Source organism: Eleutherodactylus coqui, chromosome 4, assembly GCF_035609145.1.
Source record: "Eleutherodactylus coqui strain aEleCoq1 chromosome 4, aEleCoq1.hap1, whole genome shotgun sequence".
Classification (NCBI taxonomy): Eukaryota; Metazoa; Chordata; class Amphibia; order Anura; family Eleutherodactylidae; genus Eleutherodactylus; species Eleutherodactylus coqui.
Window position 1 is genome coordinate 267221258 of NC_089840.1, and position 14463 is coordinate 267235720.

Consider the following 14463-nt stretch of genomic DNA (forward strand, 5'->3'; position numbering starts at 1 on the left):
CAAAAGCATGTGCAACTTATTGTACGCGTCATTACGGACGCGACAATACCAAATATGTGGGGTTTAATTTTTTTTAACCTTTTTTTATGCTAATCTGAAAAAAAGCATAAAAAAGGGGGGGTTTTTTTACATTTTTCCTTTTTTTACATTTTTCTTTTCTTTTTTTTACATAATTTGTGTCCCTCTGAGGGACTTGCAGCACTGTGCCTATGATCGCTGTCATAAGGCATGGCACAGCTACTGCTCTGCCATGCCTTATCGCTTATACAGCGATCATAGGCATAGGCAATACGGTCCCCGCAGGGATGAAGGAAACTCCTGCCACAGCTGTGACAGCTGTGGCAGAAGTCCTCGGCATTCTCCATCTCTTTTCAATGGGGCTAGCGCTGCTGCCGTTGGCCCCATTGAAAAGACTGGCGATATGTCGGCGTGATGCCGATATCCCGGCGTCATGCCAATTTTTTTCTCGCACTGCGATGAAAATAACTTTAGAATCGCATCGCAGTGGAGAAAATATCGCCCGTGGGTGGGAGCCCTTACTGTACATATTTACGCAGGATCAGCATGTTCACCGGACGGGGCATCCCCGCCCCCGCCCTGTTTTAAATGGCTACAAACCTACTGAGGTCACAGTATGTGCTTTTTCCAGTGGGATTGCGCAGCATATTGTCCACCCCCATAGACTTCTATAGGGCCCATTGGTGCGCAAATGTGCAGAAAGATAGAGCAAGTTTGATTTTTTTTTTTTGTGCTTGAGAGAAATATGTGCAAATAAATGGAACGTGAATGAACCCATTGAAATGGGTTATATTTAAAGATGAGCGAGCACGCTTGGTAAAGGCAGATACTTGAGCAAGCATCGCTCTTCTCGAGTAACTGCATATTCGTCTGAGCAAATGCGGGGGGCGGCTGGGGGGGGGGAGAGTGAGGGAGGTCTCTTTCTTTTCTTTAAGAATAGGGAGAAATCAAAGTGCTATAAGACAGACTTGAAGGGTTGTGCCAAACTTTGCATATATTGTCATTTTAATGTTTCCAAAGATATCAGAGTGACCCCTATTGTTCATTTGTGGTATTACAGTGCCTTGTTTCATATAAGGTTTGAAACCGTTCTGTAAATGTAAAGCTTCCATGGGCGTAACTACAGCTCTAGTAGCTGATATGGGGTCCTGAGGCTATAGGGGTCAACACACCGGAAAGGAACTGCGATAAGCCGTCCTAGTGTCAGCTTTTATATTGGGCTGGCTGTTTACCCAAAATCAGGTAATTATCTAGGCTCATTGGAGGATTCCCCAGTCTACTGTTAGGCCAGTCCAATCATTGATATGGTCATAATGCCATTTTTTAATTGGTTGCTTTATTCTAAGGATAGGCCGGTGTTCCCAAGCCTAACTTTGAAGTATAACTAAACTTTTTAAAAACTTCTGGCATGTGATAGTGACATGTAAAAAATTTTGTTCACTAGGGGTCTGAGTGCTGAGATTGCTAAAAAAAAACAGGCAAAAGCGCCCATCTGAACACTGTCCTCATTCAGCTGTTTTCGACACTGCTCAGAGTTGTGTATGGGCTCCATAGAAAGTCTGTGGAGTCCAGTTGAAACGGCACAGAGCCCATTGAAGCCCTCCGCTACCTCGTAATCAGCGGTGTTCCCATCTTGGCCATGTTTGGCTGACACTTCTGCTCCATGAAATGGGTTGTGTTACTCCTACTTTCTGCTCATCGTAATTACAGAAGAGTCAGACCACCCCCCACCTATCCAACATATAGATAGGATTGGCCATCAATGTGAAAATTTGGAAAACCACTATAAGAAGAAGAAATTCACATGAGGAGAACATGTCAAGTCCGTGTAGAGGTTGCCCACTTGCACTCAAACTCGGAGCAGAACACTCACTTTATAACTAGAGATGAGCGAACGTACTCGTACGAGCTTGATATTCGTGCGAATATTAGGGTGTTCGGGATGCTCGTTACTCGTAACGAGCACAACGCGGTGTTCCGGTTACTTTCAGTTTCCTCTCTGAGACGTTAGCGCGCTTTTCTGGCCAATTGAAAGACAGGGAAGGCATTACAACTTCCCCCTGTGATGTTCAAGCCCTATACCACCCCCCTGCTGTGAGTGGCTGGGGCGATCAGATGTCACCCGAGTATAAAAATCGGCCCCTCCCGCGGCTCGCCACACATGCCTTGTGACTTAGCTGAGGGAAAGTGCTGCTGCTGGTGCTGCTGTAGGGAGAGCGTTAGGAGTCAGTGTAGGCTTCAAGAACCCCAACGGCCCTTCTCAGGGCCATATCTACTAGTGTGCAGTACTGTGTTAGCACAGTATATATATTTTTTTTTGTCCAAAATTGGATCTGCAGAGCATTGCGCCCTGCAATAGGGACAGAAGTGGGGGTTAGGCAGGGAGAGTGTTAGGAGTTAGTGTAGGCTTCAAGAACCCCAACGGTCCTTTCTAGGGCCACATCTATCCGTGTGCAGTACTGTCCAGGCTGCTGTTAGCAGTGTTGCATATTTTTTTTTTCTTCTCAAAACCGGCTGTGCAGAGCATTGCACCCGGCATTAATACTACAGGGATAGAATTGTGTAGGCAGGGCCAGAAGACATTTATTATTCATTGAATACACGCAGTGGGGTCTTCCCTTTGCTAAAAAGGAAAAGAAATTATATTTGGCCTGCCTGTGTCAGTCCTAAGGTCTGCGTGTACGTGTGTGCTGCGTGTACAACGTACAAAAATCAGACGCAACCAGCTACGCTTTACTGCAGGCTTGCGCCATTGTCTTTCCTGACTGGCAAATACCTGCTCTGCTAGAGTTAATAACTCTGCTACACTATAGTTGTGTGACACTTTTTGAGGGCCACACCACAGATATTAAACTTCTTGTTCATTGAATATACGCAGTGGGGTCTTCCCTTTGCTAAAAAGGAAAAGAAATTATATTTGGCCTGCCTGTGTCAGTCCTAAGGTCTCCGTGTACGTGTGTGCTGCGTGTACAACGTACAAAAATCAGACGCAACCAGCTACGCTTTACTGCAGGCTTGCGCCATTGTCTTTCCTGACTGGCAAATACCTGCTCTGCTAGAGTTAATAACTCTGCTACACTATAGTTGTGTGACACTTTTTGAGGGCCACACCACAGATATTAAACTTCTTGTTCATTGAATATACGCAGTGGGGTCTTCCCCAAGCTAAAAAGGAAAAAAATTATATTTGGCCTGCCTGTGTCAGTCCTAAGGTCTCCGTGTACGTGTGTGCTGCGTGTACAACGTACAAAAATCAGACGCAACCAGCTACGCTTTACTGCAGCCTAGCGCCATTGTCTTTCCTGACTGGCAAATACCTGCTCTGCTAGAGTTAATAACTCTGCTACACTATAGTTGTGTGACACTTTTTGAGGGCCACACCACAGATATTAAACTTCTTGTTCATTGAATATACGCAGTGGGGTCTTCCCTTTGCAAAAAAGCGAAAACATTATATTTGGCCTGCAGGCTTGCGCCAATTTATTTCCTGCCTGGGAAATCAAATCACTGGTAATACAGCATGCTGAGGGGTAGGGGTAAGCCTAGAGGACGTGGACGTGGACGTGGCCGAGGACGCGGAGGGCCAAGTGAGGGTGTGGGCACAGGCCGAGCTCCTGATCCAGGTGTGTCGCAGCCGACTGCTGCGCGATTAGGAGAGAGGCACGTTTCTGGCGTCCCCACATTCATCGCCCAATTAATGGGTCCACGCGGGAGACCTTTATTAGAAAATGAGCAGTGTGAGCAGGTCCTGTCCTGGATGGCAGAAAGTGCTTCGAGCAAGCTATCATCCACCCACAGTTCTGCGCCGTCCAGTGCTGCAAATCCGAATCCTCTGTCTGCTGCTCCTCCTTCCTCCCAGCCTCCTCACTCCACTACAATGACACCTGCTCAGGAGCGGGAAAACTCCCAGGAACTGTTCTCGGCCTCCTGCTTAGATTGGGCAGCAGTGGTTCCTCTCCCACCAGAGGAGTTTATCGTCACTGATGCCCAACCATTCGAAAGTTCCCGGGGTCCGGGGGAAGAGGCTGGGGACTTCCGCCAACTGTCTCAAGAACTTTCTGTGGGTGAGGAGGACGATGACGATGAGACACAGTTGTCTTGCAGTGAGGTAGTAGTAAGGGCAGTAAGTCCAAGGGAGCAGCGCACAGAGGATTCAGAGGAAGAGCAGCAGGACGATGAGGTGACTGACCCCACCTGGTGTGCAACGCCTACTCAGGACAGGTCTTCAGAGGGGGAGGCAAGGGCATCAGCAGGGCAGGTTGCAAGAGGCAGTGCGGTGGCCAGGGGTAGAGGCAGGGCCAGACCGAATAATCCACCAAGTGTTTCCCAAAGCACACCCTCGCGCCATGCCACCCTGCAGAGGCCGAGGTGCTCTAAGGTCTGGCAGTTTTTCACAGAGACGCCTGACGACCAACGAACAGTGGTGTGCACCCTTTGTCGCGCCAAGATCAGCCGGGGAGCCACCACCAACAGCCTCACCACCACCAGCATGCGCAGACATATGATGGCCAAGCACCCCACAAGGTGGGACGAAGGCCGTTCACCGCCTCTGGTTTGCACCGCTGCCTCTCCCCCTGTGCCCCAACCTGCCACTGAGATCCAACCTCCCTCTCAGGACACAGGCACAACCGTCTCATGGCCTGCACCCACAGCCTCACCTCCGCTGTCCTCGGCCCCATCCACCAATGTCTCGCACCGCACAGTCCAGCCGTCGCTAGCGCAAGTGTTGGAGCGCAAGCGCAAGTACGCCACCACGCACCCGCACGCTCAATCGTTAACCGTCCACATAGCCAAATTTATCAGCCTTGAGATGCTGCCGTATAGGGTTGTGGAAACGGAGTCCTTCAAAGCTATGATGGCGGCGGCGGCCCCGCGCTACTCAGTTCCCAGTCGCCACTACTTTTCCCGATGTGCCGTCCCAGCCCTGCACGACCACGTCTCCCGCAACATTGTACGCGCCCTCACCAATGCGGTTAGTGGCAAGGTCCACTTAACTACGGACACGTGGACAAGCACAGGCGGGCAGGGCCACTACATCTCCCTGACGGCACATTGGGTGAATTTAGTGGAGGCTGGGACAGAGTCAGAGCCTGGGCCCCAGCTCGGTGGTGGTATCTGCGGCGGTGTATGCTTCTTCCACTAAAGCACCCTCCTCCTCCTCCTCAACCTCTGTCTCGCAATCTAGATGTGTCAGCAGCAGCAGGACGTCGCCAGCAGTCGGTGTCGCGCGGCGTGGCAGCACAGCGGTGGGCAAGCGTCAGCAGGCCGTGCTGAAACTACTCAGCTTAGGAGATAGGAGGCACACGGCCCACGAACTGCTGCAGGGTCTGACAGAGCAGACCGACCGTTGGCTTGCGCCGCTGAGCCTCCAACCGGGCATGGTCGTGTGTGACAACGGCCGTAACCTGGTGGCGGCTCTGCAGCTCGGCAGCCTCACGCACGTGCCATGCCTGGCCCACGTCTTTAATTTGGTGGTTCAGCGCTTTCTGAAAAGCTACCCACGCTTGTCAGACCTGCTCATAAAGGTGCGCCGGCTCTGCGCACATTTCCGCAAGTCCCACACGGACGCTGCCACCCTGCGCACCCTGCAACATCGCTTTAATCTGCCAGTGCACCGACTGCTGTGCGACGTGCCCACACGGTGGAACTCTACGCTCCACATGTTGGCTAGGCTCTATGAGCAGCGTAGAGCTATAGTGGAATACCAACTCCAACATGGGCGGCGCAGTGGGAGTCAGCCTCCTCAATTCTTTTCAGAAGAGTGGGCCTGGTTGGCAGACATCTGCCAGGTCCTTCGAAACTTTGATCAGTCTACCCAGGTGGTGAGCGGCGATGCTGCAATCATTAGCGTCACCATTCCTCTGCTATGCATCTTGAGAAGTTCCCTGCAAACCATAAAGGCAGCCGCTTTGCGCTCGGAAACAGAGCCGGGGGAAGACAGTATGTCGCTGGATAGTCAGAGCACCCTCCTGTCTATATCTCAGCGCGTTCAGGAGGAGGAGGAGGATGAGGAGGATGAGGAGGAGGGGGAAGAGACAGCTTGGCCCACTGCTGACGGTACCCATGCTGCTTGCCTGTCATCATTTCAGCGTGTATGGCCTGAGGAGGAGGAGGAGGAGGAGGATCCTGAAAGTGATCTTCCTAGTGCGGACAGCCATGTGTTGCGTACAGGTACCCTGGCACACATGGCTGACTTCATGTTAGGATGCCTTTCTCGTGACCCTCGCATTCAACGCATTCTGGCCACTACGGATTACTGGGTGTACACACTGCTCGACCCACGCTATAAGGAGAACCTTCCCAGTCTCATTCCCGAAGAGGAAAGGGGTTCGAGAGTGCTGCTATACCACAGGACCCTGGCGGACAAGCTGATGGTAAAATTCCCATCCGACAGCGCTAGTGGCAGAAGGCGCAGTTCCGAGGGCCATGTAGCAGGGGAGGTGCGTAGATCGAGCAGCATGTACAGCCCAGACAGTGCAACAGTCTTTAAGGGCCTGGCCAGCTTTATGGCTCCCCAGCAAGACTGTGTCACCGCTCCCCAGTCAAGGCTGAGTCGGCGGGAGCACTGTAAAAGGATGGTGAGGGAGTACGTAGCCGATCGCACGACCATCCTCGGTGACGCCTCTGCCCCCTACAACTACTGGGTGTCGAAGCTGGACACGTGGCCTGAACTAGCGCTGTATGCCCTGGAGGTGCTTGCTTGTCCTGCGGCTAGCGTCTTGTCAGAGAGGGTGTTTAGTGCGGCTGGGGGAATCATCACAGATAAGCGTACCCGCCTGTCAACCGACAGTGCCGAGAGGCTAACACTCATCAAGATGAACAAAGCCTGGATTTCCCCAGACTTCTCTTCTCCACCAGCGGACAGCAGCGATACGTAAGCAATACGTAGGCTGCACCCGCGGATGGAAGCATGGTTCTGTATCCCCATCAAAAACGGGGACCTTTTCGCTTCATCAATCTGTGTCTAATATTCCTCCTCCTCCTCCTGCTCCTCCTCCTGAAACCTCACGTAATCACGCTGAACGGGCAATTTTTCTTAGGGCCACAAGGCTCACTCATAATTTTTCTAAACAATTTTTAGATGTTTCAATGCTCTGAAAAGCGTTGGAACTTTAACTTGAACCAATTTTTCGTTAAACTGGGCTGCCTCCAGGCCTAGTTACCACTTAAGCCACATTAACCAAAGCGATTAATGGGTTTCACCTGCCCTCTTGGTTGGCCATGGCCAATTTTTTTCAGGTACATTAGTACTGTTGATACAGCAATTTTTGTGGGCCCTCGCCTACAGTGTAATCAAATAAATTTTTAGCCCACCTGCATTAAGCACGACATTACTACCTCAGCTGTGTTGGGCACTGCAATGGGATATTTCTATGTACCGCCGGTGGGTTCCAGGGAGCCACCCATGCTGTAGGTGCACACAGAGTTTTTACTACATCTGTACACTTGAAAAGAACCCCAGTCAGACTGGGGCATGCAGTGTGGGCCGAAGCCCACCTGCATTAAGCACGACATTACTACCTCAGCTGTGTTGGGCAATGCAATGGGATATTTCTATGTACCGCCGGTGGCTTCCTGGCACCCACCCATGCTGTAGGTGCACACAGAGTTTTTACTACATCTGTACACTTGAAAAGAACCCCAGTCTGACTGGGGCATGCAGTGTGGGCCGAAGCCGAAGACATTACTACCTCAGCTGTGTTGGGCAATGCAATGGGATATTTCTATGTACCGCCGGTGGGTTCCAGGGAGCCACCCATGCTGTTGGTGCACACGGAGTTTTTACTACATCTGTACACTTGAAAAGAACCCCAGTCAGACTGGGGCATGCAGTGTGGGCCGAAGCCCACCTGCATTAAGCACGACATTACTACCTCAGCTGTGTTGGGCAATGCAATGGGATATTTCTATGTACCGCCGGTGGGTTCCAGGGAGCCACCCATGCTGTAGGTGCACACAGAGTTTTTACTACATCTGTACACTTGAAAAGAACCCCAGACTGACTGGGGCATGCAGTGTGGGCCGAAGCCCACCTGCATTAAGCACGACATTACTACCTCAGCTGTGTTGGGCAATGCAATGGGATATTTCTATGTACCGCCGGTGGGTTCCAGGGAGCCACCCATGCTGTGGGTGCACACGGAATTCCTATTGCGGAGTTGTACCTGCCTGTGACTATTTATAAAAAAACGCGGTCTGACTGGGGCGTGCAGACACCTTGACAGAATGAATAGTGTGTGGCACATAGGTTCCCCATTGCTATGCCCACGTGTGCAGCTCCAGATGGAGGTGGCACAGGATTGGATTTCTCATTGCTTCTGTACAGCATTGTGGACTATCAGCCCGCCCCTTTTATGGGGGGGTCGCTGCCTAGCCATGCCAACCCTCTGCAGTGTGTGCCTGCTTTTCCTGTGACAGACGCACTTATACATAGACATGAGGGTGGTGTGGCATGAGGGCAGCTGAAGGCTGGGCAGGGACAGTTTGGTGTGCGCTGTGGACACTGGGTCGTGCGGGGGGGGGGGGGGGGTTGGGCAGCATGTAACCCAGGAGAAGTGGCAGCGGAGTGTCATGCAGGCAGTGATTGTGCTTTGTTGGAGGTAGTGTGGTGCTTAGCTAAGGTGTGCATTGCTAATGAGGGCTTTTCAGAAGTAAAAGTTGTTGGGGGGGGGGGGGCCCACTCTTGCCGGTATTGTGGCTTAATAGTGGGACCTGTGAACTTGAGATGCAGCCCAACATGTAGCCCCTCGCCTGCCCTATCCGTTTCTGTGTCGTTCCCATCACTTTCTTGAGTTGCCCAGATTTTCACACATGAAAACCTTAGCGAGCATCGGCGAAATACAAAAATGCTCCGGTCGCCCATTGACTTCAATGGGGTTCGTTACTCGAAACGAACCCTCGAGCATCGCGATAATTTCGTCCCGAGTAACGAGCACCCGAGCATTTTGGTGCTTGCTCATCTCTATTTATAACCCTTCTTCTGACCCTCCCGCTCATTTAAATTGGTCCAAGTCAATACGTTGGGCAGCCATGCTTGTTCCACTATAAAGAAAGGAAAGTTGCAAGTCTATGTGAAGGATAAGTCGCTAACGCCTTAGTCTTTTTCTCTTTATAAGTAGACCAAGGAGGCAAGAGAAGTCTTACATCTCACATTTATTTACTATCTTTAGTCTTGCTAAGAAATCCTACGGCATCTCAAGCAGCTTCTTATTGGTAAAATCCCGTATCTGTTTTATAGACTTCTTGTTATTGAAATTCAGAGGATAAACAGCTTGTGGACTTTGACCAATGCAGGAAATGCTTTGTGCACAACTTCCTTGATTCTGCTCGGGAACAGACATCCCAGAGGAATCACAATGTCACAATCAGTGGAAAAGGTTACATAATTGTACATTTCCCAACATAAGTCTGTGTCTGGAGATTAGTCTTCTTCTAGATCAAAAGTGATTGGGGGAAAGGCGCCAATTTCCCAGCAAAAGTTGTATTTATGTGAAAGTATGGCCGTACCTATTGTGTGAAGCTAAATGAGTGCCTTGAGTATTATTGAATGTCCTAAAATCACCATGTGAATAAGGACGAGAATCCATGTCACCTATTGTCATAGTAATGGAGGGGAAGACTAGATTGGGTGAGCCATGCCGTTTCTGTCTTGCCAGTTGGCTAGGGTTTGGAGCTGAAATTGTCACTCACTGGTTAGCCAGGTTTTTCCAGAAACAGATACACTTAATGGTCACTTTATCGGAGACCCCCATCTCTTCGCATGTTGGCCTTCAGAACTGCAGCAATTCATCATGACATGCATCCACAGGTATTAGAGGACTCGGGGTCTATCAAGAAAACCTTCTCACCATTACCTCACTTCCACCAGTTTGACAGGAAGGGGTCATTGATTCATGCTGCTTGTGCCCAATTCTAACCTCCCAGCAGCACGGTGCAACAGAAATCTGGATCCATCTGACCAGGGGATGTTTTTTCACCACATAGTGAAACAATTTTTGCCTCTGGAACTGGTCATCTCCCATCCGTGTTAAGGAATGCCGAGTTGCACATTAGTTGGAGCACCAGAGATATATTTGGCTGCTCTCGACTGTGCAGCTCCCGTTCATCGGAATGATTCTTGACATCCTCCTCTGACCCCTTTTGGTGATGAGTGGTTTCCATCCACGGGATCCCCATGCGCTGGAATTTCTCCTTGATCTTGCTCCATGCTATTCTGAGGAAACTCTCCACACCATTGATTCCCTGGTGTGCTGTAGGAACCTGCCAGGTTATCACTCAACCGCCATTGAGATTTTCCCCTCCTCTCTAGCTCACCACCAACAGCAGACCAGAATGAGTGGAAGTTCCACCCATTGCTGCCTGTGATCCAATGAAAGATGAAGGCACCTTCTATCCTCCAATGACAGCAGAAGGCGTCTAGGGGTAGCTCCACCTGCAAGACTGTGTGACGCAGTCTTTGCAGACAGCAGTTAAAGAGACGCAGTGCGTCCTTATTCCAACCCCAGTAAGTGCCTAAGTGGGATGTTGTTCAGGCAGACAATTGATTGTGTTTTGTTAAAAGAAATCAATTACCACCTGTTATTTAGGGGGGCAGAAGGCACAAAGTGAGGGTGCATTCACACGAACGTATATCGGCTCGGGTTTTACACCGAGCCGATATACGTTGTCCTCGTGTGCAGGGGAGGGAGGATGGAAGAGCCAAGTGCAGGAACTGAGCTTCCGCCCCCCTCTCTGCCTCCTCTCCGCCCCTCTGCACTATTTGCAATGAGAGGAGGCGGGACGGGGGCGGGGCTAAAGTCCGGGAATTAGCCCCGGACTAACAGGCACTGACACAAAAAATTGCTGTTTGGGGAGGAAGGGGCAGTAGGGCCGCATAGTGTTGTAAGAAGAGGTGCAGTTAACCCCTTAACGACTGTCCATACGTCTTTTGACCGTGGCCGTTAAGGCATTAGAAGCCCGGCACAGGTCTCCACTGCTGGGGAGAGCAGGTACTCAGCTGTCAGATGACAGCCGGGCATTTGCTGTAATGGCGGGAACTGAAGAGACCTTCGATTCCCGCTTTTTAACCCTTTACACGCTATGCTCACAGCAACCACAGCATGTAAAGGCTATCAGAGGGAGGGGACAATGCATTGCCATAGCACCCGGAGGCTTGAATATAGCCTCCGGGTCTGCCAGCTACATTGGTCCATGAGTCTTAGCCTTTTGCTAAGCTTTATAGGCATTCTGATATGCTCCTATACTGAAGTATAGACGTGTACTAGATGAACAATGAAATATGATGATATTCAAGTTCCTCAGTAGGACAAATAAAAAAAGTAATAAAATATAAAATAAATACATCAAAACCCCACCTTTCCCCTTTATTCTATAAAAAAAAAATAATAATCACACATGCGGTATTGCTGTGTTCGTAGTTAGTACATTGTATAACCTGCACCGTGCACATCATGAAAAAAATTACAAAAAACTGATTTTGCCTTACAAAAAAACAGAAAAGAAAGTGATCAAAACGTTGTATGCATCAACAAATGGTACTATTAAAAAGTACAACTCATCCCGCAAAAAAATAACACTTCACACAGCACTGTTGACAAAAAAAGAAAAATGTTAGGGGTGTTTAAATGCAATGATAAAAAATATCTATATTTTTTTAGGGCTTATTTACATGAGCGTATATCAGCCGGCCTTTTTACGGTCGGCCGATATACGCTTCCATCTAAGCAGTCCCCCCTTCCCTCCCCCTCACCGCCTCTCTGTTTGAAATAGGAGGGGGCGGGGCTATGCTCCGCTATGTCCCACCCACTCCCTTTGCTGGCTATGGACAAGGGGTGGGAGCTTAGCTCCACCTCCACCCCACCCACTCCTATTGCAAACTGCTCGGATAATAAAAAAAAAAAAAATCGCTGTATGCTCTATTCCTAGGCAGGCTCCACGCAAACGGCTTACATTGAAGTCAATGGAAGCCATCTCACCTGCGGCCCTTCCACAATCATCATTGCGGAAGGCCGCGGGATCTGCATTATCGTTTAGTAACGGCGCGGTCTTATCTGGCCGGCACATCTGCAGTACAGATAAAGAAGACTGTGGACAGGTAGGGGGTCACCGCCGGGCATAGGGTCGGATTCCGCTCGGGATCCCGTGTGCAGGCAGCCTAATGCGGCAACACAAAAGTAAATCTTTTTTTAAAAATTTTCAAAAAGTGCTTTTTATGTGTACAAAAATCTAAAACATAAAAAAAAAAACTGTATAAACTTGGTACCGCCGTAATCATGCAGACCCAGAGAATAACGTTATCACATTATTTATTTTGCACACTGAATGCAATAAATAGGAAAGCCAAAAAAAACAAATAGCGGAATGTCTTTTTTTCCCCCAACCCACCTAAAAAACAATTAATAAAGTACATTATTTTTCCCCAAAAATTATGCCATTAAAAAGTACAACTTGTCCTGCAATAAACAAGCCCTCATGCGGGTATGTCGATGGAAAAACTAAAAAGTTATGGCTCCTGGAATGCACCGCTAAAAAAATTAAAAATTGGTTCATGCAAACAGGCTTTGTCACTAAGGGGTTAAAGCAGAACATTGCTGTTTGGGGAGGGGTGAAGGTGAGGCCCAGACTGGGGGGAGGGATAGTGTAATCCTGTGAAAGTGATTTACCTTTCTGTCCTTGAACTGTGGATTCACACCTATCTCCACCTGTCATCCCAGACAGCTGGTGGAGGTCCTTCTGGGCGGCTGCCTCACCTCCTGGCATCTCCCCTATCTAGATGTGTGGCTGCGAGCCTTGCAGGACGTTGGTGCCTAACTGTGTCTTCTGTTTCCGCTTACTGTCACACTGAAGTTCACCTTTCTGTTCTTCTCCATGCAGGTTGAGCTTGAACTACGAAATCACACTTGTCATCTCCCCCAGTGTTTCTCAACTCCAGTCCTCAGAGCCCCAACAGATCATGTTTTCAGGGTATCCTATGGTAAGAACACCTGTGGTAATGTGTGAGGCAATGACAATAATTAAATCCCCTGTGCAACACTAAGGAAATCCTGAAAACCTGACCTGTTGAGAGGGATGAGGACTGGAGTTGATTAGGAACGCTATCTTTTCTCCTTAAGGAGAGCACCTAGAAGGTGAGTAAGTGAGAAGACCTATAAGGCCATCCATGCTCCTCTGGGTAATATGCAAATAAGGGAGATGGAACAATACCTCTGCAGCGCCACCTATTGGAAGGCAACATTCCTGCAAGCCAATGTTCGACGCTTTATACAAGCCTTGTAACAATGACTGGAAGTTGAAAGCCAAGCCAGAATCCATACACAGACAGCTGTTTTGTGGTTTTGCCCACAGTGGGCAGTGGGTTTCTGGCTTAGCTAGTGAGAGGACTGTGATCTGGGTCAGGAACGCTATCTTTTCTCCTTAGGGAGAGCACCTAGATGGTGAGTGAGGGAGGAGACTATTTTCTTAGGGGTGAAATAGTAGAAAACTTTTGCTGCTGTAAAAAGCTTCCAGAAAGAACCAAAGGCCACGATATTACTACTTAGATCCTCACAGTACAGCTTGAAGTCATTGTGTTGGGATTTGTATAGTTGGTGTTTCCGCATGGTTGGCTCAATTAATCCCTTAAGGACCAGGCACTTTTTAGGTATTTTACTCATGTGGTGGTTTTACGGTCCAATTTAATTTTTTTCAGCTAAAAATTATTTTTGCTGCGTTGTGTTTTTCTATAACATATAGGGCTGTTTTTTTTATATTTTCTTTTACTTAATTCCCCCCCCCCCCCACTTTTTAGTTTTCTTAAAGGGGTTGTCCCGCGCCGAAACGGGTTTTTTTTTTTTTCAACCCCCCCCCCCGGTCGGCGCGAGACAACCCCGATGCAGGGAGGTAAAGAAAGCTTACCGGAGCGCTTACCTTAATCCCCGCGCTCCGGTGACTTCAATACTTACCGCTGAAGATGGCCGCCGGGATCCTCTGTCTCCGTGGACCGCAGGGCTTCTGTGCGGTCCATTGCCGATTCCAGCCTCCTGATTGGCTGGAATCGGCACGTGACGGGGCGGAGCTACACGGAGCCTGCATTCTGCACGAGCGGCTCCATAGAAGACTGCAGAAGACCCGGACTGCGCAAGCGCGGCTAATTTGGCCATCGGAGGGCGAAAATTAGTCGGCACCATGGAGACGAGGACGTCAGCAACGGAGCAGGTAAGTAAAAAACTTTTTATAACTTCTGTATGGCTCATAATTAATGCACAATGTATATTACAAAGTGCATTATTATGGCCATACAGAAGTGTATAGACCCACTTGCTGCCGCGGGACAACCCCTTTAAGGGTAAAAAGCCAAGAATTTTTTTTTATATTTATACTTATTTATTTTTAAAATTAGTACATTTACGTTGAAACGGGTTCCTCATGTTGTTTTGGACGTTTTGATGTATAATTTGTATAGTCTTA

General features: G+C 49.1%; 1 protein-coding gene across 1 annotated transcript in view; it reads left to right on the forward strand.

The window, feature by feature from the left end:
* Positions 1–14463, forward strand: part of TAPBPL (TAP binding protein like) — a 351854-nt gene that overhangs the window by 189737 nt on the left and 147654 nt on the right. The gene's annotated exons all lie outside the window — the stretch shown is intronic.